Genomic DNA, 22,661 nt, shown 5'->3' with positions numbered 1-22,661 from the left:
CCATTTAGCCATCTATATGTTCATTTTTTTTTTTTATGTTCATGTCAGTCTATCCGTGCTTTATCCACCCATCAGCCCCTATTTCCATCTGTCCACCTGTTTATCTACTGTATACCTATCTGTCAATCTGTTAAACTATTGGTTCATCTATCCATCCATTCATTCACTCATCCATTCATCCCTTCACCCAATCAGCCTGTCAACCACCCACCCACCCATCCATCCATCCATCCATTTATCTATCCATCCATCCATACATGCATCGTTCTGCCAAAAATTCACTGAGCTCCAGGCCCTATGCAGAGTGCTGGGAAAACATAAAAGTATTGGGCAAGATCCCTGCCTTCAGAGAGCTCCTGATCTAGTCTGGAGGGTGAAGGAATGAGGGGGCAATTAGTAGAGGCATTTTTGACCTATTGACCTCTGTCGAGTCTACTCTGTTGGATGAGAACTTCTTGAACATCCCACTTTTCTCCTCTTCTGTGTAGTCTAAACCATTGCTCTGTATCTCCTTCCCACTGAGACTAGTCTGCCACTTCCTGCCAGTGAAATCCCAGTCCCCCAAGTGTTTCTTCACTGGGGGCAAAGTCCAGGGCTTGCCATTCGACCTTTTTCACTTCTATCTGCACTTATTTTTGCATCTATGCATGGAACTCTCCAAGGGTCACAAGTCCCCAGGGCTCTCTAGGGCCCTGACCAAAGCCCCTCCCCAGGAGGAGGGGAGAGATGGGACTGGCATGCTATCAGCTTCATCCTCACTCCCTACTTCTCCCTCAGCAAGGCCCAGATGACTTGATGTGGGACGGAGCCATTGTCTACTCCATGAGAACCAGGTCCTGCTCAATGTGTTCATTCAAGCATTCATTATTGTCTTGGTTTGATTGTTTTTTGTACTTATTTATTCACTCACTTATTCAGCTTTTTTTAATTGGAGATTTTTTAACTTTATGTACAGAGAGTTTTTTTTTGTTGGGTAGATGTCTTGGATAATCCATTTAAGGGAGATCACTTAGTCCAACTTGATGACACCTATATCCTTCGCCGCTATGAGTTGGAATCGACTCGACGGCACTGGGGGGTATATCCTTCGTATACTGACGGAAACACTGGCTGCACATATTGAGGCCATATGTCCAATCAGACCGTGCCTGTTTGAGCACATGTGGCAAGAGCAGAAACCCTGGCCAAGTTTTCCCAGGTGTCTCCAGTAGAGCCGCTGGTGACACATCTTGCTTCGAGGGACACAACAAGGCAAAAGGCATCAGCTTTTTATTAAGTCTCTTCTATGTGCTGTGCCCTGTGTTTGTTTTTTAGTTCCTATCAAGCCAATCTCGACTCATAGTGAGTCTATGTGACAGGGTAGAACTGCCCCATTGGGTTTTCTCGGCTGTAACTTTTATAGAAGCAGATCGCCAGGTCTTTCTCCCAGGAGATGCTGGGTGGGCTCAAACCACCGATCTTCCTGTTCACAGCTGAGCACTTAACTGTTGCACCACCAGGACTCCTTGCTGGGCCCTGTTAGGGGGCACAAACATGAACAAGGCATGCCCCAGTGCCCCAGAAGCTCTAAGGCCTACGGAGAGAATGGACATGTCAACAGATAGCATGATTCTTTGTGGGGGGACCACACATAGGGAGGTACTAGGTGCCTTGGGGAGCAATTAATTTGGTCGGGGCCAGAGGTAGTAGGGTCTTAGCAAAGCATCCAAGGGAAGGGCATGCCTGGCTGAGGAATCCGCCTGCGTAAAGGCAAGGAAGTGGGAAAGAATCAGGGGACAGCGGGCCATCTGTCTTTGTGGCTGGTGAGTGGAGAGGCAGGAAGCAAGGCAGCACAGGAGGGGAAAAGCCTTGAGTGCCAAGCCAAAGACCTGGGTTAAATCTGGGGCAACCGTGGAGGCTTTGCTGGTTTTAAGCAGCAAGTGTGGTGCCCCGTCTTGGTGCAGACAGGAAAGCAAGTAGGTGGTGTGTTCCTGAGGCCTAAGCCTCACAGGAGGCCTCGGGGAAGAGATTCCATTGTCCCAAGTCTGGCCCAGTCATCAGGACCCGGGGAAGGAAGCTCATAAAAGAGATCCAGGGGGACAGAAAAATTTGGGAATGGTTAGGGTCGATGGTTGAACAACAGGACGAACATACGTGATGTCACTGAATTGTACATGTGAAGATTGTTGAGATGGCAAATGTTTTGTTATGTATATGTTGTCAGGTGCCATCAAGTCAATTTCGACTCATAGCGACCCCATGTGACAGAGTAGAACCGCTCCATAGGGTTTTCTAACCTGTAATCTTTATGGAAGCAGATTGTCCGGTCTTTATCCTGAGGAGCTCCTGAGTGGATTCAAACCGCCAGCCTCTCGGTTAGCAGCCGAGCGCTTAACTGTTATTTACCACAATAAAGAGGGAGAGATTCTGGAAACTGGCAGATTGACTCCTGCCCTCTGTGCGGCACTAGTGTCCTGGGCCTCTTCATACCCCAGCAAACCCTCCCCTTCTTCCCAAAGTAAGGAGAGGCATCTTCCCCAGACCTCACATCCCGGAGACCCTCTGCTGGCCCCTAAATCCTTCTGAGTACCCATTGCCATCTAGCCAATTCCAACTCATAGAAACGTTATAGGACAGAGTAGAACTGCCCAATATGGTCTCCAAGAGCAGCTGGTGAATTCGAACTGCTGACCTTTTGGTTAGCAGCTGAGCCCTTAACCACTGTACCACCAGGGCTCCAAATCCTTCTGAGTAGTAGGACTTAAATTCTAAGAAATGACAAGAAAAGCAGGAAGGGTCAGATCATCCACAACCACAGGGTTAATAGCTCTTTGAAAAAGAAAAACAATTTTTTGAGTGCCTACTGTGTGTCCAGCACTGTGCTGGGTGTTTTCGACCTTGGGATCGCATGTAATCAACACAACCACCTGTTAAACTGAGGACCAAGAGGTCATTGACTTGCCCAAGGTCACACAGCTGGTTGGGGGTGATCTGGGACATAAAACCTGGCCTCTGGGCCTCTGGGAAGGAAAGAGACAGAAGGAAGAAAGACTGAAGCGGAGATCTAGAGAGGACAGGTGAGCCAGGGAGGGGAAAGGGCAGAGAGGAGAGGAGAGGAAGGGAAAAAGAAACAAAATAGAGGAAAGGGTTGAAGGAGGCAGCAGAGAGAAGTGAGAAACAGGAGACGAGAGGAGAAGCCAAGAAGGAGGAGAGAATAGCGCAAGGGTGGAGGGAGAGGGAAACAGGATGAAGGGGAGGTGAGAGAGGGAACAGGGACTGTGGGAGGCTGGGAGAGGATGCGCCTTGTTGGATGCCATTGAGTGAATTTCTACTCACGGTGACTCTATATAACACAGAACAACTGTCCCATAGGGTTTTCTTGGCTGTAATCTTTATGGGAGCAGATCTCCAGTTCTTTCTCCTACAGAGCCACAGAGTGGGTTTGAACCACTAACCTTTCAGTTAGCAGCCGAGCACTTAACCACTGCACCACCAGGGCTCCTTGATGGTGCCTTAAAGGAGCATGTTCCCCAGCCTCCTTTTTCTGCAGCAGAGGAAACAGGGAGGCAGAGAGTCCCCGACTCACCAGGGCTCACCAGGGGCATTCAAGCCCGGGCTGTACCTCGATCTCAATCTTGTTGGCCAGGTATTAGCTTGAAATAAAAAATCTTGGGGACTCCAAGGAGTGAGAAGCAAAATTTTTTTTAATTATTTTATTTTTTGAATAAGTAATACATGCACATGATGCAAAATTCAAAAGGTACAAAAAGGTAAACAGGTGCCCAGTTTCCCTTCCCACAGGCTGCCTGTGTTACCAAAAGTCTTGCGTATCTTTCTAGAGAGAGTCTAAGCAGACGTAAGCATATAGGCAGACGTGTAAAGTTTTTTTTTTTACACGAAAGATAGCATGCTCCTTGGGTTTTTTTGCTTTGTTCCCCACAAATCCATTCCACAATCTTACATACCCAGTTCCAGTTTCCGTTGAATACCTTCCCACTCAGGGTGACCCCACGCATGTCAGAGTAGAACTGTGCTCCGCAGGGGTTTCAATGGCTGATTCTTCAGATCACCAGGTCTTTCTTCTGAGGTACCCCTGGCTGGACTTGAACCTCCAACCTTTCGGTTAGTAGCTAAGTGCGTTAACCATTTGCCCCACCCAGGGATTCCCATCCTTATATAGAAAGCTCCCTTTTCCTTCTCATTGAGTCTATAGTATTCCACCGTCTGGACGTGCTGTGAGATGCCATTCCTATGGCATAGTACATAAAACATTTCTGTACAGTTTAAAGAATAATTATAAAGCCAACACCTATGTCACCACCATCCAGGTCAAGAAATAAAACATTGCCAGAATGCAGGAAGCATCCCAAATGCCCCCTTACAACCTCCTCCCTCTCTCCACAAGTAACACCATCCTAATTTTTTCAGTAATCACTTCTTGCTTTTCTTTATACTTTTACCACTTAGATAAGCATACCCAACAGTGTAGTTTAGTTTTTATCATATCAAAATTCAATCTTTATATAAATGGAATCAGAGTATATGTATTCTTTTGGGTCCTACTTCTTTTTTCAACCACGTTGCTGCACGTAGCTATAGCCTGTTTTGATCGCTCTGTGGTGTTCCATTGTTATCATTTATTTCACCAGTCTTTTATTGGTGGACATTCAGGCTGTTTCCAGTTTTCTGCTGTTACAAATCGTGCTGCAATCAATGTCGTTGTTGTTGTGTGCCAAAGAGTCGATTCCAACTCATAGCAACCCTATAGGACAGAGTAGAAGTGCCCCGTAGGGTTTCCTAGGCTGTAAATCTTTATGGGAGCAAATCACTGGGTCTTTTCTCCTGTGGAGGGTTTGAACCACCAACCTTTTGGTTAGCAGCCAAGTGTTTAACCATTGTGCAACCAGGGCTCCTTCAGTCACCGGGACTGAAATCAATAACATATGTTATTTTACAAAAATGGAATTTCTGGGTTGAAGGGCAGTGCATTTTTTATTTTGAGATAAATGATGATAGGTAATGATGATAGGTGATAGGTAGATAGATAGATAAATTGCCACATCGCCGTTAGTAAATGTTGTACCACCTTAACCTCCCAATAAGGGCTTTAGGTCAGACCTGAGGGTGGGCAGAGCCAGATGGTAGCTGGGTTCTTTATGGATGGGTGGATGGCCAAGAGGGTGACCTGGGAGGGCTGGGGCCTCCAGAGTGACAGGAAGGCTGGGCCGGCCCGGGTGATGTGGTGCCCTTTGCCCTCACTGGGCTGGGCCACTGTGGGGGCAGAGTTGTGTTAATGCAATTTGCAGGGTAGGAAGGCAACAGGAAACGTGGGTGCTATGTCGTCCAAGCTGAGTCCACCAAGGGGCCACAACCTCTGGCCCTGAAGTCCTCTACACCTCAGCCCAAAGGAACTCCAAAAGAAGGAAACAATGGTCTCCTCTTTTCTAGCAACAGGTCCCCCCGGGGGTGACAGGGCATATGGGAAAACGAAAGCCTCACACGAAGAGCTGGGAAAGTTTGCCAAAAAGAGCTGAGCCATGAACAGCGTGTACAGAAATGGCCGTCTTGCAACTTCCTCTCACTGTTGAGACACTGGGAGAGGCTCCTTGGGCCCCAGATTGGGTCGCATGGGCCCCTTGAAGCTCCCCAAGCTCTGGTCACAGCACTGGGCTGACTCTTTAGTGCATTAGGACATCTAACAGATATTTACTGAGGGCCTTTGTGTGCCAGACAACCAAACAGGCAGATAACTCTGCCCTCATGAGGCTTCCACCCTAGCAGGGGAAGGCAGGTGATAAACACAATAGGTGAGCACATTTCCCTGCATGGTAGAAGGTAGCAAGTGCTATAGGAAGTAGATAAGGTGGGTTAGAAATAGGGGCTGAGCAGGGTGGGGGAACGTCATAGTATTAAAGAGGGTGGACCGGGATGCCTCATCAGAAGGTGACATTTGACAAACCCTGGAAGCAAGTGAGAGATAGAGCCAAGTATGTATCTGGAAGGAGCCTTCCAGGCAGAGGGAAAGGCCAGTGTGACAGCTGCAGGCAGGAGTCTGCTCCAGGAACATGGAGGCCAGTGTGAGCAGAGCCCATGGGAGGGGTGAGGTCAGAGAGGAGAGGGGCCTTGGCTTTGACTTTAGGCTTTGACTTGCAGGGTTTATTCCCTCTTATCATATGTAAAGTTGGTGCCATTATCATCCCCATAGTACAGATGAGGAAACTGAGGCTCAGAGGCAGGGCGAGACTTGCACAGGGTTGCTCAGCCAACCCGAGGTCCAGGTAAGACTTAATCCTAGGTCTGCCTGAGACCCAAGCTGAGCTTCTACCCACAGCAGTGCTTATGAAGTGCTTGTGGGTGATGACAAAGGCAAGAGGAAATGGACTGCCATATCTTGAGCCCCCATTGATACCTGCATAAACTGATTCCTTCCTCACATGCTTCTAAAAGGCAGACATTTTGTACATATACTAACGTATATAATATGTATTTACTCACCAACCACTAATGCCAAAGATGAAGAATTTGAAGATTTTTACCAACTTCTGCAGTCTAAAATTGATCAAACATGCAATTAAGATGTATTGATAATTGTGATTGGAGTGCAAAAGTTGGAAAAAGAGAAGAATCAATAGTTGGAAAATATGGCCTTGGTGATAGAAATAACACAGGAGATCGCAAGATAGAATTTTGCAAGACCAACAATAATTTCATTGGAAATACCTTTCTTCAACAATATAAATGGCAACTGTACACATGGGTCTCACTGGATGGAATACACAGGAATCAAATCAACTACATCTGTGGGAAGAGACGATAGAGAAGCTCAATATTCTCAGTCAGAACAAGGCCAGGAGCTGACTGTGGAACAGACCGTCAATTGCTCACTTGCAAGTTCAAGTTGAAGCTGAAGAAAATTAAAACAAGTTCATGAGAGCCAAAGTACAACCTTCAGTATATCCCACCTGAATTTAGAGACTATCTCAAGAATATATTTGACACATTGACTAATAACCAAAGACCAGATAAGTTGTGGAATGACATCAAGGACATCAAACATAAAAAAAGCAAAAGGTCATTAAAAAGAGAGAAAAGAAAGAAAGAAAGAAAGAAAAAAAGACCATAATGGAGGTCAGAAAAGACTCTGAAATTTGCTCTTGAATGTAGAGTAGCTAAAGTGAAAGGAAGAAATGATGAAATAAAAGAGCTGACAGAAGATTTCAAAGGGCAGATTGAGAAGACAAAGTAAAGCATTATCATGACATGTGCAAAGAGCTGCAGTTAGAAAACCAAAAGGGAAGAACATGCTCAGCATTTCTCAAGCTGAAAGAACTGAGGAAAAAACTCAAGCCTTGGGTTGCAATATTGAAGGATTCTATGGGTACAAAATTTAACGACACAGGAAGAACCAAAAGAAGATGGAAGGAATACGCAGTTACTGTACCAAAAAGAATTGATGTTCAGCCGTTTCAGAAGGTGACGTGAACAAAAACTGATGGTACTGAAGGAAGAAGTCCAAGTCCAAACTGCGCGGAAGGCCTTGGCAAAAAACAAGGCTCCAGGAATTGACGGAACACCAGTTGAGGCATTTCAACAAACAGATGCAGCACTGGAAGCGCTCACTCGTCTATGCCAAGATACTCAGAAGACAGCTACCTGTCAACTGACTAGAAAAGATCCATATTTGTGCCCATTCCAAAGAAAGATGATTCAGTAGAATTCAAAAATTATCAAACGATATCAAATTTTGCTGAAAATAATTCAAAAACAATTGCTGCAGAACATCGACGGGGAGCTGCCAGGAATTCAAGCCGGATTCAGAAGAGGACGTGGAACGTGGGATATCATCGCCAGTGTCAGATGGATCTTGGCTGAAAGCAGAGAATACCAGAAAGATGTTTACCTGTGTCTTATTGACTATGGATCATAACAAATTATGAATAACATTTCAAAGAATTGGAATTCTAGAACACTTTATTGTGCTCTTGTGGAGCCTGTACATAGACCGAGAGGCACTCGTTCAAACACAACACGGGGATACTGCATGGTTTAAAATCAGAAAACGTGTGCGTCAGGGTTGTATCCTTTCACCATACGTTTTCAATCTGTATGCTAAGCTAATAATCTGAAAAGTTGGCCTATATGAAGAAGAAGATGGCATCAGGATTGGAGGAAGAGTCATTAACAACCTGTGTCTTGCAGATGACACAATCTTGCTTGCTGAAAGTGCAAAGAACTTGAAGCACTTACTGATGAAAATCAAAGACTGCAGTTTTCAGTATGGATTATATCTTAACACAAAGAAAACAAATATCCTCACAACTGGACCAATAAGCAACATCATGATAAATGCAGAAAATATTGAAGTTGTCAAGGATTTCATTTTACTTGGATCCACAACCAACACCTATGGAAGCAGCAGTCAAGAAATCAAATGATGTGTTGCATTGGGCAAATCTGCTGCAAAAGAACTCTTTGAGGTGTTAATTTAAAAAGCAAAGATGTCACCTTGACTAAAGTGCACCTGACCCAAACTGTGGTATTTTCAATAGCCTTAAGTGCGTGCAAAAGCTGAATAATGAATAAGGAAGACTGAAGAATTGACGCCTTCAAATTACGGTGTTGGCAAAGAATATTGACTATACCGTGGACTACCATAAGAACGAACAAATCTGCTCTGGAAAAAGTACTGCCAGAATGCTCCTTAGAAGGGAGGATGGTAAAACTTTGGGCACGTTATCAGGAGGGACCAGATCCTGGAGAAGGACATCATGCTTAGTAAGGTAGAGGGTGAGCAAAAGAGAGATGGATTGACACAGTGCCTGCAGCAATGGGCTCAAACAGCAATGATTCTGAGGATGGTGTAGGATCCGACAGTGTTTCGTTCTAGTGTACATAGGGTTGTTATGAGTCTGAACCAACTCAGTGGCACCTAATAACAACATAATATATATGTATGTTAATATATATTACGTGTTATATATATATAGTTGTTGTTGTGTGCTGTTGAGTTAATTCTGACTCCTAGTGACCCTATAGGACAGAGTAGAATTGCCCCATAGGGTTTCCTAGGCTGAAATCTTCACAGTAACAGATCACCAGGTCTTTATTCCTGTGAATTCGAACCAAAGACCTTTTGGTTAGCAGCCAATGGCTAACCATTACTCCATAGATATATTATCAGTGCCCAAGGAGGTGAAGAGACATGTCCAAGGACACATGGCTGGTGAGTGAGGTGAGATGTGACTGCAGTTCTCAGTGGCCCTGTGGCCTGTACTACCCCCACTGTCCCTGTCTGGAGCTTCACTCATCGCAATTTTTCTACCTAAAATCTTCTCCTTACTCTCACTTGTCCACAGGCTCAAGTTCAAGTCTCTGAGGACTGTGCTGGAGCCCCCACCACAGAGGTCCAGTCAGCCTTTCCACCTTCCCTGACCCCAAGTGGGCCCGCCCGCCAGAAGATACTACTCAACATTTCCAGAACCTCTTTCTCAACCTCCCTTGGCCTTTGCTCACAGGCCCACCCCTTCCAAACACCAAGGCCTGTTTTCGAGGGCTCCTCTCTTCCAGACTGCCTCTCCAACGCCCTCTTCCCATTTGCCCCAATCCTGGCCACCCCCACCACACCCCTGTTCTTCTGCTGATCAGGCTTGCAGATGGGGAGCTCACCTCCTGGCCACATCACTCAGCCTCCGGCACCTCAAACCCACCGCCACCCACAGTGACTTCCTTCTGCTCACCACCGGCGCGCCACGCCCCCCTGCTCCATCACGGAGGACAGAAGCTGCTTCCCTACCCCAACACCTGCTCTGTGGAGCCCCCTCCACCATCCCCTTCTTCCCTAGGCACAAGGCACCCCTGAATCCTCCACACCAATTGGTATGAGGCCTCCTGGTGAGCTCCTCCCCCTCTGAAGCTCAGATGCCTCTATTCTGTAGAGAGGCCAATAAGCTCCACCTCCCAGCATTGCTCTAATGACTGAAGGAGAGAGTTTATGTATGCTTTTACCTGGTATACAGTAGGGATACAATTAGTGCACACTTCCCTCACTGGAGTCCACAAATGCTCACTGAGACCTGCAGAGGCTAGGAGTACAAACCTGGATTTGAATCTTGTCCCTGCCCTTCATTCCCTGTATGCCTGAGGGTGAGTGGCTTACTTCTCAGGGCCTCAGTGTCTTCATCTGTAAAATGGGGACATTAAGAGGCCACACCTCACAGGATGGTGGGAGTTAGACCAGAAAGCATGTGTCATGCACATGCCCAGCATCCAGCAGGAGGAGAAAGACTTAGCCCTGTGCCTGAGAGCTTAGCAGCTCTGCAGCCTATTGTTGTTGTTAGGTGCCATTGAGTCAGTTCTGATTCACAGTGACCTTATGTACCACAGAACATAATGCCCAGTCCTGCGCCATTCTCACAATTGTTATGCTTGAGCCCATTGTTGCAGCCACTGTGTCAAGCCATCTTGTTGAGGGTCTTCCTCTTTTTTGTTGACCCTCTACCAAGCATGATGTCCTTCACCAGGGACTGATCCCCTCCGATAACATGTTCAAAGTATGTGAGACGCAGTTTTGCCATCCTTGCTTCTAAGGAGCATTCTGGTTGTGCTTCTTCCAAGACAGATTTGTTCGTTCTTTTGACAGTCCACGGTATATTCAGTATTATTCGCCAACACAGCCTGTAGCCCCACAGAACTCCCATCTCCTGGCCTCCCTGTAGCCTTCCTGGAAAAGCTGAGAAATAGGGGAGTGGGAAAGCCAGCAGAGGAGAGCCACCACCACTAGGGCTGGAGCTGCAGTCTCCCCTCACCCATCTTGTCCAAGCAGCCAGCTCTTGGAAATGGAAGGCCAGCCATGGGGAAGGGACCCAGGTAGCACAGAGACCTGGTGATAGGAAGAGAGGTGGGCCCTTTAGAAAGAAGAAAAAAATGACTCAGTGCCCTGAACACTAGATCTTTGCAACAAGGCTGAGGGGCAGGAATTATCATCTCTGTTTTACAGGTAAGACTCAGTTTGGATACTTACACTTGCTTCGGGCTAGAAATCAGGATTTGGATTTTGGACCCAGGTTTATCCAACTCCAAAGCCGGTGCTCTCAACCACCGCCCAAAACCGCCGAGTGTGTGTCGTAAGCTTTTGGGACAGGGGTCTCTGTGTGTATGACAGTGGGTGGGCCTGAGGGGGGCCAGTGAGTGAAGGCCTGACTTTGACCTCCAGACTGTGGGATCCAAGGCCAGTGCGTAACTGCCCAGGGGTCCCAGGCTGGGGGTGCGGGCAGCCCAACGTGCCGGAGCAGGAGGCTGGGGCCGGGAAAGAGTTAACTGCGTGAGGGGCCTGAGTGAATCAGAGGCTCCGCAGGCTGCGATGGAAATTCCCTGTGCATGGCATGTGGTCACCCAGAAAAAAGGAACCGGTGCTTTTCGGAGCAGGGGACAGCGGGGGCTGGAGCTGGGAGCAGACGCCTGCCGGGGTGGGGCTGGTGAGGAGGTTGTGAGTGCTGCATGAGACCTCCTGGTCTGCTCAGGCCCTGGGCAGGAAAAGGGAGGTGAAGAAATGCAGGCCGGGTCATGCTGTATGGTATGTCCATGGGCTCTGAAGGATGGGTAGGAGTTCACCAGGCCCATAGGAAGGAAGGGTACTCCAACCAGTGGGAACCAATAGAGCCTAAGCATGGGGGTGTGACTCAGCATGGAGAGCTTATCCACCCTGCTTTTGCTGCCAAACTCTTTCCTGTCCTTCGGGGTTCATCCCAAGTGGTACCCCTCCCATCCCAGGCAGCACACATCACTTCTCGGTGTCCCACAGCCTCAGTTTCCCTCTTGGAGCTCTCAGGGTTTTGTAATTCATCTGCTTTCCCCACACGGCTTTGGGCTTCACAAAGGCAGAGACTGTGTCCTAGCTGCAGAGACAGCTTGCACTCAGCAGAGGCCTTGGCACCCAGAAGGTTCTCAGTATCTGAGGAGGGACAATTTCACAGAGGAGGAATTTGAGGCTCAGAAAGGTTAGGTGAAACTCAAAGTCACCCGGCTGGCCACATCTGAGCAGGGCTTGGGCCAGGACTTCTGCCTCAGCAGGGGCTTGGCACGAGGGAAGAAAGGGGGCAGACAGATCCTTCCCTGGGGGCAGGACAGAGGGAGAGGCGAGGGGTGCTGGGCAGACCACTTGGCCAGGGAAGGCAATCTGGCCATCTACAGACCAAGGCCTGCTCTCCATTAAGCCTCAGGCCAGCCCTGCTCCTGACCTTGGACAGCACTGGGAACCTTCAGTCCGCCCAGGAGGGAAACTGAAGTACAAGATGGAATGTGGGCTGTCAGATGCAAGGAGTATGGGATTGAGTGTCAGGGAGTCTAGAATCTCAGTCCAGGCACTTTTTAAGTGTGGACTTGGACACATGGCTTCGCCTCTGAGCTTCAGTTTCTCTTTATTATGGAGATAATGGAACAGGCTTGTTCTGAAACTGATGTAAACCGTAAACCTTGGTCCCACTGTGAGGGAGTTTATTATTAATAACAAGCATCATGTCTAGCTCTGTTCCTTCCTGGGAGAGCCGTCACTGTCGTATCATCCCGCCTGCTGGTTCCCAGGAGTGTCAGACTGTTCTCGGGCCAAGTGTTCATCTGTTCCAGCTCCGTTCTGCACCGTGAAGGCCTGTGACCCACACCAGCCTGACAAGGCAGCCAAAACCCAACTTGAGAACAGCGATGCCCAGGACCTCTGCCCAGAGACATGCCCCTTGGATGCCCCATGCTCCAGGTTCTGCCCAGGTCCCTTGCACCCCTCCGTGTCTACTGTAAAGGTTGAGGGCACCCAGAGAAGCTACCGCTCAGGCAGGGACCAGCAGCATCAAGGCCGCCATTGGTGTTGGAGCTTTTCCAAACACGAAGGGGAACTGAGAACAGGCCTGTGGGAATGGGCCTTGGGCAGGCCAGGGTGGGCCGGTTCCGGGTGGGAGGGGGCCACTCCAAGGAATCCGGACTGATGGGGTCCTCGGGGTGAGGAGGAGAAAGGGACCCCCAGAATCCCCAGGCAGGAAACTGTGAGGTCAGGGTCACCACAATGTGTTTGCAGGTCGTCCGAAGAGAGCTGGCCGGGCAGTGGGAGGCTGGGGAGCTGTGTGGGGAAGGAAAGAGGAAGCCATGGGGAGAGGGGGGATGGGGCTGCCGGGGATGGAGTGGGAGTGGGGGTTGGGGGCATGGAGCCACTTCGGCCGCAGCCACTTCACTTCTCCTGGTTTCGGTTTGTAAATAGCTGCCGGCTCCGTGCAGGCGGGATGGGCCCTGCCCCTTCTGCGGCCTGTGTCCAGGGAGGCCCAGGCCTGAGGAGCAGCAGATGCTCGAACCCTGGATTTGAGGACCCCAGGAAGCCTTAAGCTGGGCCTGGCCTCTGGCCTTGGTGGGCGGGTCCTGGTGGGCCCAGCTCTGGGCAGCCCCAACCTGTGGTCACTGAGGTAATGCAGCTGGGCTGGAGGAGCCAGAACTTGATGACTTGGCCACATTGGGCTTATTTATAACTGGGCCTCGGTGGCCAGAGCAGCTGCTGAGCCGCCAACTCAGCACTCAGGGCTGGGCCAGGGCACCACAGCAGGGTGACAGGGTGGCAGAGCCAGGGGGCCCTAATGGCCCCTCGAGCTGGCATAGGTGCCTTGGGATCCCAAAACCTCTTTCCCTGAGCTGAGTCCCTGTGCCGTCTATGGTGGGCAGCCCTGGGGATTTAGTGGGGAGCTACTGAGAATGGGGGTCTCAGAACCTCTGGGCTAAGGGAGTGACTAGGCTCAGCCAGTGGACTGGTCAGTTACCAGAGGGCTCAGCCTCAGCCTTCCTTCAGAGAAACTCTTCCTCCAGAGGTCAGACTCTGTCAGCAAAGTACCAGGAAGCAAAGTCATCTCTCCTCCCCTTCTTGCAATATCAGCTTAAAAACAAAACAAAACAGGTCCGGGAAGGGGGCAATGCTGAACCCCAAAGCCTGGCCCTCATAGTGGACGTCCAGAGCATTTTGACAGACGAGAAGAGAAAAATCTCCCAAGTCTCTCACATCCCACCAGATGGGCTCCCATCTCCTGAGCTTGTGGGTAGGGTTGGCCCTGCCTCCCCTTCTCAACAGCCACTTGTCTTTCCTCTGAGCAAGAACATGAGGGGTGTCAGACCCTTTCCTCAGGATCGTATGCATAAAGAGGTTCCTAAAATTCTCCTGCGTTTGAGTTCTTTGGGATCAACCTCGGTACCCATCTCTCTCTCGTGTGTCCCATCAAACTTGGTTCTGGCCTTCCCATCTCCAGGCTGTTCCAGTCTGGCCTCCGCCTGCCGTATTCTCCCTGACCCCAGCCTGTCCAGTTCCCCTCTGTCAAGGCCTACACCAAGCCTCACCTCTGAGTTGCCCCATCCCCAAAGCTGAGGATCTTGGCAGAGGCGTATCTACAGAAAATAGTACCTATGACAAGCACTGAAATTGTACCCCAGGTAGTGAGGGTAATAAACACCCAGAAGCAATCTCTAAGGTGTGCCCCCCCTTCAAGGTGAATAGATGTTGAAAGAGGGTAATGTGGCGGGTGTCAGCAGAAATGCCTTCCCCCCTCTTATTCGGCTGCCTCAGTCAGGCGCCTTTCATATTTGTGGCTCCTCAAGAATGTCATTCCACACCTTGTCTGGCGCTGCCATGAACTTAGTGGGGGGAGGGTCGTGGCTTATGCTCCCATCTACTCCCACTTGCTAAGCTCTGTGTCTGCCGCCCTTGAGGAAAGACGTTGGGCTGTACTGGGTTAATAGAAACTGCTCAGTGGCGCCCCCTCCTCAAGCCGCACTTACCATACCTTAGATACACCTCTGATTGGGGCAGCAATGGGTGAGGGTTTTAGTCACAGATTTCATGATCATGACACAAAAGGAAAAGGGAAACCAAGGCCTGGAGAGGGTTAGGGACTGTCGACAGCGAGTTAAGGACAGAGCTGAAACCACAGTCACATGCCCTGACGCCCAGTCCAGGGCTCTCACCCCTGACCTCTGACTCCCTTGACCACCTGTTCAGCCTCGAGCCCCTGGCCCTGCCTGGCCCTTCCTCTTGGCGGGAAGCTGTTGGGGAAGGATGGAACCTGGTGTGGTGTAGGGGGAAACACGGACCATCCTCTGTCCCACTCTGGGGCCTGGGGTTAGTGGGCCCATTTAGGCCCCTCTGGGCAGGGTCGGGGCACCCAGCCCGGAGCCGCCCGGCTGCAGCTGCCCTGTTTCCACATCGGCAGTAGCAGGCCGGCGCCTGAGAAAACAGGAAGCGCCCGGTCACCACAGGAAGCATGTGTGCGCCGCCTCCCCACCCCCGGCCCATTGCAAAATGCCAACAGCTCCATTACCACAGGCACCACACTGAGGCTGGGAGAAACGCTTCGGCCACCAGGCCTACTGAGGAGCCGGACACAGACCCCAGCCCTACCCGCCTGGGCCAGGTCTGGGGGTGATGTTCAGCTACAGCCTGAGGAGCCCACCATCCCCAGCTCCAGGACTCACACCCTCCTCTAGGTTCCCAGTCCAGTCCCCAGACTGGCCTGAGTCAGGCCTGATTTGAATTTCAATCAGAATATGGGGTCAGAGAGAAGCCATTTCTCTGACCCTGTGTTTGACATTTGTGGCCTCTGAGCCTGGCTCTCAGACTGACAGGGCCCGATCCCCAAGCCTCACTGAGGCTGTTTGTGGGCCCAGAGCCTGCCACCCTCACCCCTAGGGAGCCATCCACTGCCAAGTCCACACCTACCACACCCTCAGCCCAGCCCCTGTCCTTCCCAGCCGTGACTTTGTCTGCCCCTCCGGGCCCTGCCCAGACTCAACTTTGGAAGGCCTGGGCCCCTCTTCATCCCACCCTGCCTTCCCTGACTCACCTCCCATTTCTGGCTCCCCCAGGCTCAGCCCTTGGAGGGAGATGAGGGTCCATCAAGGCCAAGGCCTGGTGCCCGAGGAGGCCTCTGCTCCTCCGGCCCCGGGGACAGCAAGGAAAAGAGAAGAGAGCAGAGCATTTCATGGCTATTATAAATCAAAGGGGGAAGTCGGAGCAGGAGAAATAAGAAACTTCCCTACCCTGGGCACGGGGACCTGCCAGGCAGCAGCCCCTGAGTGCCCCGCAGCCTTCCCCCTCTCTCCTGCCTCCCTGGCCAGTGCCCAGACCCGGTGCCCTCTTCTCAGGCCGAGGCACCCCCACCTGCCCAGAGACACCCCCTGGGCATCCCAACCCTCCTCACCAGGCACCTGGGGCTAGGCACACCCGTCTCTGGGCCTCAGTTTCCTCCTCATGGCACAAATATCCCTGAGTTGTGTGCTGGTCTGTGGAGGTGGATGGTCAGCTATCTAATGGGGAGGAGTGAAGACAGGGAGCATCTCCTGGACCAAGGACCCTCAGGGGATGAAGGGGGGGGGATGGGGAGGCATCTGGAGAATCCCCGGTGGGACAGGGGCTGGAATGGACCAATGTCTGCAGAGAGAAGATGATAGGGCTGGGCCAGAGGAGCGAGCATGGAGCAGAGATGGGGACAGCCCTAGACTGTGAGAACAGGCAGGTCTTTCTTTAACCCAGTCCCTACAGTTCTCTCAAGCCAGGAGAAGGGCCTGAGCTGGGGGCCCGAGGAGCCTGGGGTTCCAGGTACAGGCAGGAGATCCGGCCACAGGAGTTAGCCATGCCATGTCTTCCTGGAGCATCCACTCAGGTAGAAGACTGCGGGGGAAACTTTTTTTTTTTTCCTACGAAAACAAAAACATTTCCTAAGGAGAAAGTTGCATATTTGTGTGAATTTTTAAGATAAAATATAAAGAATTGCAGAAAAAAATTAGTTCATTTTGGGGTCACTATGAGCTGAGCCATGCTCCCAAATGTCCAGGGGATCCTCCTGTTCCTTGGCTGTTGGGTACCTTGGTGGAGACTCAGAACACCTCTACTTGAAGCCTTCCTGAAACGGTGAGCTCACTCCCTTACCCCAGGAGTCTCTGCTGTCACTGAGAGCAAATCCTCCTCAGCCTGGGGTCCGGAACTCTGAGTCGCCTGGTGATGCCAGAGGGCATAGCTGTCTGCCTAGGGCTCAGGGCTCTTGGGAGAGAGTGACAGGGCCCGGAATCCCTCTGAGCCTCAGTTTCCTTGTCTGTAGAAAGAGGATCACACTGCTTGACTCGAAACCTTGTTAGGCAGATTAGCTAAGTGACTACTGGAGTCCAGACCGCAGAGCCAGACAGACGCCATGGCAAGTGAACTTGCCTCCTTGAGCCTTGGTTTCCCCATTTGGAAAATAAGGGGAAACATCAGCTACTTTGAAAGTTTGCAATGAGGCAAATAAGGTCATGGAATGGGGCCTCGGGGGATTGTGTGTCTGGAGTCATGCACTGGCTGCCCCTCTGGTCTCCCAGAAGCCCTGACTTCCTCCCTTCTTTCCCTTCCACCTGGCCGAACCAAGGTGAGAACCTCTGCTCCCTGCTCTTCTCGGTGCGCCTCCGGGGCCCCTGGCCTTGCTCTGACCCTTGCTGATCTGGGAAAATGCAGGAGCTGAGGTTCCCAGCTCTGCCACAAGGGGCTCTCTCTCAGGGACCCTAGGAGGACCCCAGCTTCCTCTTGCACACCACCTTCCCTCACAAGCCAACCCCTTCCAACCTTAGTCAGCCAGGATGCTCTAACAATTGCGGGCATTCACCAGGCACTTTGCCTATATAACATGCTAAAATTCTCACAGGCTGCAGCTATCCTTAACCCCATTATACGGTTGAGGAAACTGAGGCTCAGAGGGGAGAAGTGACTGGTGCAAGGTCAGCTGGCTAAAAAGGGGCAGCTCTGAGATGTGAACTCAGCTCTCCTGTTTGCCGACTCAGTGGAAATCCTACACAAGCAATGAGGCAAAGCAGCACCGCTTTGTTTGGAAAAGACTTCAAGCCTTTTGGAGATTACTGCTGCCCGGGCCAGTGACCATGGCCTATTCCCAGATCCCCTGCTCTGTCCCTAGATTCTCCTCAGGTGCTCGGAAAGCAGAGAGATTATAAAGTCCAGAAGCTGTTCCAGAAAGGTAAGTAGCCCCCTGGACTAAGAAGCTCTGCTGGCCTCCCTGCCCTAAACACGCACCCTTTGCTGTTGTTGTTAGGTGCCATCGAGTCGATGATGACTCACGGTGACCCCGTGTGACAGGGTAGAACTGCCCCATGGGGTCTTTCCAGCAGTAATCTTTACGGAAGTAGATGGCCAGGTCTCTCTGCTACAGAGCCACTGAGTGGATAGAACCACGAACCTTTCAGTTAGCAGCCAAATGCTTAACTGTTTGTGCCACCAGGGTTCCTTGCACACCTAGCAGTGGGACTTAACTCCCTCGGCCCAAGGAGGCAGTGTTTCCTAGTGGTTAGAGCTGGGACATTGGCACTAGAAAATTGTGCGTTCAAATCCCAACTCTGCAACTTCTTAGCTGAGAGACCAACTCCTGGATAAGCAAGTTAACCCTAAAATGATGAGAGGAAAACCTCTCCTGGCTTGGAGATTTCAGAGAAGGGATTTTTATTTATTTATTTTTTTGCACAGCAAAGGACTCAGCCCTTTTTCATGAACAGTCTCATTTAAGCCTCTGAACAGCTCTGGGAGATAGATAATATTATTACTCTGATTTACAGATGAGGAAAGCAAGGTCACATGGCCTGGTGGGGTCTTGAACCCAAATCCTGTCTGACTCTTCTGGTGCACTTCACACTGCTCCAGAAAGGCCCCCTTCCTTTTCCCCTGGGGACTCCCTACCACCCCCGGCCTGCAGGCTTAGAGGCCCTTAGTGGCAAGTTGAACCATGACTGGGCGGGACTGGAGGGCTTGTGGGGCATTTCCCCAAAAGCCCAGCTGCCCTTACTCTTGGGTTTGGGGGCAGCTGCCTGGGCATGCAAGGGCTTGGGGACCAGCTGCAGTGGCACCTCATTCCAGCAGTCCCTGCCCTGTTGTCTTGGGCCACCTGCCCTGTAACTGTGCTAGTCTCTGACTGTCTCTGGGAGCGGGGTGTAACCCCCTCCAGGGGTCTGCAGGGTGCTGCAAGGAAGCTGGACACTTGCTTGGGCCCCTTTCAAGGCCCCGAGAGAGGCCACAGCAATTTTGTGTTCGTGATTTTCTATCTTTTTCTTAACAGGGGCCCCCCAAATTGTATATACCTCAGGCTCTGCAAAACCTAGCTCTGTCCCCAGGATGGGGGCAGTAGAAAGAGTGTGGCCTGACTACTGTTCCACACCCCCTCCCCATTTGCTTCTTGCTTGCTGGCTCTAAGACTTTGCAGAGACCCCCAATTTTCCCATCTAGACAGTGGGGATGAGGACTGGAGAGTCTGGGGTACAGCAGGGGCAGTCAGGGGAGCTTAGTGTACCCACCTTTTAAAAAAGGCCCAAACCGAAGCTATACATAGGAAGCAACTGTCCGTGCAAACTGGTAGAAACCTAATTGTAGGGTAATGTAGCTTTAAAGCGTGCCTCCTCTTTAATCCAGAAATGCCACTTCTGGGAATTTTTCCTGAGGCAATTGTTACAGATCCACACGCTGAGCCCCACAGATATTCAGCAGCACGTGATTAATAATAGCATTACTATTATAATAGTAAGATACTGCAGTCAGCCTTAACGTTCAAGCAAAAGCCTGGCAACCAACAGTTGTTCGCTAAATATTTGAGATGAATGGACAGTAGGTGTTTGCATGCATATTTCACACATGGTACAGAATTTTAGGTTGTCATTAAAAGAGTTGTTACAGAGACGTTTAAACGTGGCAAAATGTTGGCGGCATATTAAAGTTGTTTTTTTTTTTTTTAATATAGTTTACATATAGTGTTGATGTTGTTGTTAGGTGCCATCCTCACAATCATTATTATGCTTGAGTCCATTGTTGCAGCCACTGTGTCAGTCCATCTTGTTCAGAGTCTTCCTCTTTTTCACTGACCCTCTTCTTTACTAAGCATGATGTCCTTCTCCAGAGACTGGGCCCTCCTGATAGCATATCCGAAGTAAGTGAAACAGTCTCGCCGTCGTCCCTTCTAAGGAGCACTCTGGCTGTACTTCTTCCAAGACAGATGTGTTCGTTTTTCTGGCAGTCCATGGTATACTCAGTATTCTTCACCAACACCATCATTCAAAGGCATCAATTCTCATTCGGTCTTCCTCATTCATTGTCCAGCTTTCACATGCATATGAGGCAACTGAAAATACCATGGCTTTTTGTGTCAGGTGCACCTTAGTCCTCAAAGTGACATCTTTGCTTTTTAACACTTTAAAGAGGTCTTTTGCAGGAGATTTGCCCAATGCAAATACATCGTTTGATTTCTTGACTGCTGCTTCCATGAGTGTTGATTGTGGATCCAAGTAAAATAAAATCCTTAACAACTTCAATCTTTTCTGTTTATCGTGCTGTTGCTTACTGGTGCAGTGTGATGATTTTTCTTTTCTTTATGTTGCGGTGTAATCCATACTGATGGCTGTAGTCTTTGATCTTCATTAGTAAGTGTTTCAAGTCCTCTTTGCTTTCAGCAAACAAGGTCGTGTTCTCTCTATATCGCAGGTCTTCCTCCAATCCTGATGCCCTGTTCTACATACACTGTAGCCTATTTTTTGTTAACGCATAAAAATGTTTCTTGTCACTGAATTGTACACTTAAAAATGATTAAAATAGCAAAGTTTTGTTATATTTTACCACAATAAGATAAAATTGAAAAAAAAAAAAAAAAAAAAGGCCCAAACCCATAGAGGGCTTCACAAGTCTGCACTTGTTCCATCCCCAACAGCCTTGTGGGGTAAGTGGGGCTCCTGCCGCCATTTTCCAGCTGAGCTAACTGAGGTTTGGAGCCCAGCTGTCACTTGTCACTTGTCCAGAGACTGTGAGTGAGCCCCATCCCCCACTCCTCCCTCAGGTCTCCAACCCACGATGCCTGGCCCCGGGCGGGGAGTGGGAACGCAGAGTGCGGGGCGGCTCTTGGAGCCAGGGGCGGAGGCAGCGTCCCGCACTGTCTCACCGCAGGCCAGACCTCGGCCCTTATCTGCTCGGGCAGCTTCCGTCCCCCACCCCAGCCCCCGCCGCAGGCCTGGTCCCCGCCTCCGCCTCCGGAGGGCCCCGGACCGCCCCCAGGGGAGCGCGAACTGCCGCGGCTGCTGCCCAGCCGAGCGGAGAGGGGGCCCGGCCCCCCAGGTGGGGAGCCGGAAGTGATAAATAACTCCTCTCCTGGGGGGGCAACATCACGGAGCGGCCCTTCCTGAACCCAGGATGCTCACCCCCAACCAGAGAGGGGCGCCCCCAACCAGAGAGGGGCGCCCCAACCAGGCGCCTGGGCCAAAAATGGGAGAGAATTGGAAGAGAAGAGGGGTCCCTTAAAACTGCAAGAGCCAGAAAACAGTGGGATCAGTCTAAACAGCGTTCTGAGGGACACAACCCCATCCAAGCACTAGCAATGCCAATGGGCGTCCCGGCACAGGTGTAGGAGAAAAGAGAGAAGTGGAGATACCTTAGAGAAAGTGAAAAGTAAGCCACAAACTGAGGAGACATCTGTAAGGTATAATATGATGGGCAAAGGATGAGCATCAAGCACATATAAGGAGTCTTTGCAAATCCATGAGAAGAACCAAGTTATCCAATAGAAAAAATAGGCAAAAGATAAGGACCAGCCTTTTACAGGAAACACATTTGTCCAAAAAACACAAAAGAGATGCTCAACCTCCTTGGTGATGAGGGAAATGCAAATTAAGACCACAATGAGATGCTATTTTACACCACTGGAAGGGCAAAAACGAGCCAGCCTGACAGCTCCGAGTGTTGGAGACGATGTGGAGTCACGGGAGCTCCAGTATGTTGCTGTCAGAGCGCCACTTGGTATAACCACTGGGAAAAACAATCTGGCGTTATCTCATAAAGCAGAATGTCAGCAGAACCACCCCTCCCAGCCCACTCCAGGCATAAAATCAAGAGAAATTCTTGCGTGTACTCCAAATGTGGACAAGAATGTTCACAGCCACACTGATCCTGAGAGCAAAAAATCTGAAAATGACACAAATGCCCATCAACAGAATGGATGAATTCCAGTAGATTCTTTCACACAGTGGCACACCATTCAACAGTACAAGCCATGACCCACAGTTTAACAACACATCATGAATGAATCTTAGTACAATGTTGAATGAAAAAAAGCCAGTCCCAGAAGACAAATACCCTTCTTGTTAAGTTCAATAACAAGCCAGACCCAAGTGTTGTGTTATATATATTTTTACAACAATAAAAAAGAAGAAAAAAAAAGTCAAACCATGTCTCTACAAATACCAGTGTTGGTTCCTTCCTTCTAATATTTACTTTTGTTATTAGAAGACAGAGTGAGTACACATCTAAGACTCAACAGCATGTACTGAGAAATTACTGGTATCAATAAGAAAATGTAGTTGATTTACCAGGCATAAAGGGAACACATAAAAATAATTTGCTTTCCTGTAAGCTATCACTAAGTTGTTCAAAATATAATGGGAAATATCTGATTCAAAATGCCCTACAAAAATTTAAAATACCTAAAAGTAAATTTGTTAATAATTATGCAAGATCTATATGAAAGCAATTGTAAAACTCACCGAATAATTTGGGGGAAAAAAATAGCCTGTTTTCGTGATTAAAAAAAAAGTCAAATCAAACAGAAGATTGTCTATCTGTACATATATATGGAAGCCCTGATGGTGCAGTGGTTAAGTGCTCA

At 49.7% G+C, this 22,661-nt stretch overlaps 2 long non-coding RNA genes across 2 annotated transcripts; both read right to left on the bottom strand.

The window, feature by feature from the left end:
- Positions 1-3,847: 3,847 nt before the first annotated feature.
- LOC135231689 (uncharacterized) lies at positions 3,848-20,975 on the bottom strand. Its single transcript, XR_010322437.1, has 2 exons — positions 15,837-20,975; positions 3,848-7,847 (listed from the first exon to the last, which is right to left on the bottom strand). It is a non-coding gene; the product is annotated as an uncharacterized LOC135231689 (long non-coding RNA).
- LOC135231690 (uncharacterized) lies at positions 12,491-15,830 on the bottom strand. The gene is made up of 2 exons (XR_010322438.1): positions 13,770-15,830; positions 12,491-12,639 (listed from the first exon to the last, which is right to left on the bottom strand). It is a non-coding gene; the product is annotated as an uncharacterized LOC135231690 (long non-coding RNA).
- Positions 20,976-22,661: the final 1,686 nt, after the last annotated feature.

Source organism: Loxodonta africana, chromosome 7, assembly GCF_030014295.1.
Source record: "Loxodonta africana isolate mLoxAfr1 chromosome 7, mLoxAfr1.hap2, whole genome shotgun sequence".
Taxonomy (NCBI): Eukaryota; Metazoa; Chordata; class Mammalia; order Proboscidea; family Elephantidae; genus Loxodonta; species Loxodonta africana.
Note: the sequence above shows the minus strand (reverse complement) of the source record. Positions and strands in the feature narration are given on the sequence as shown.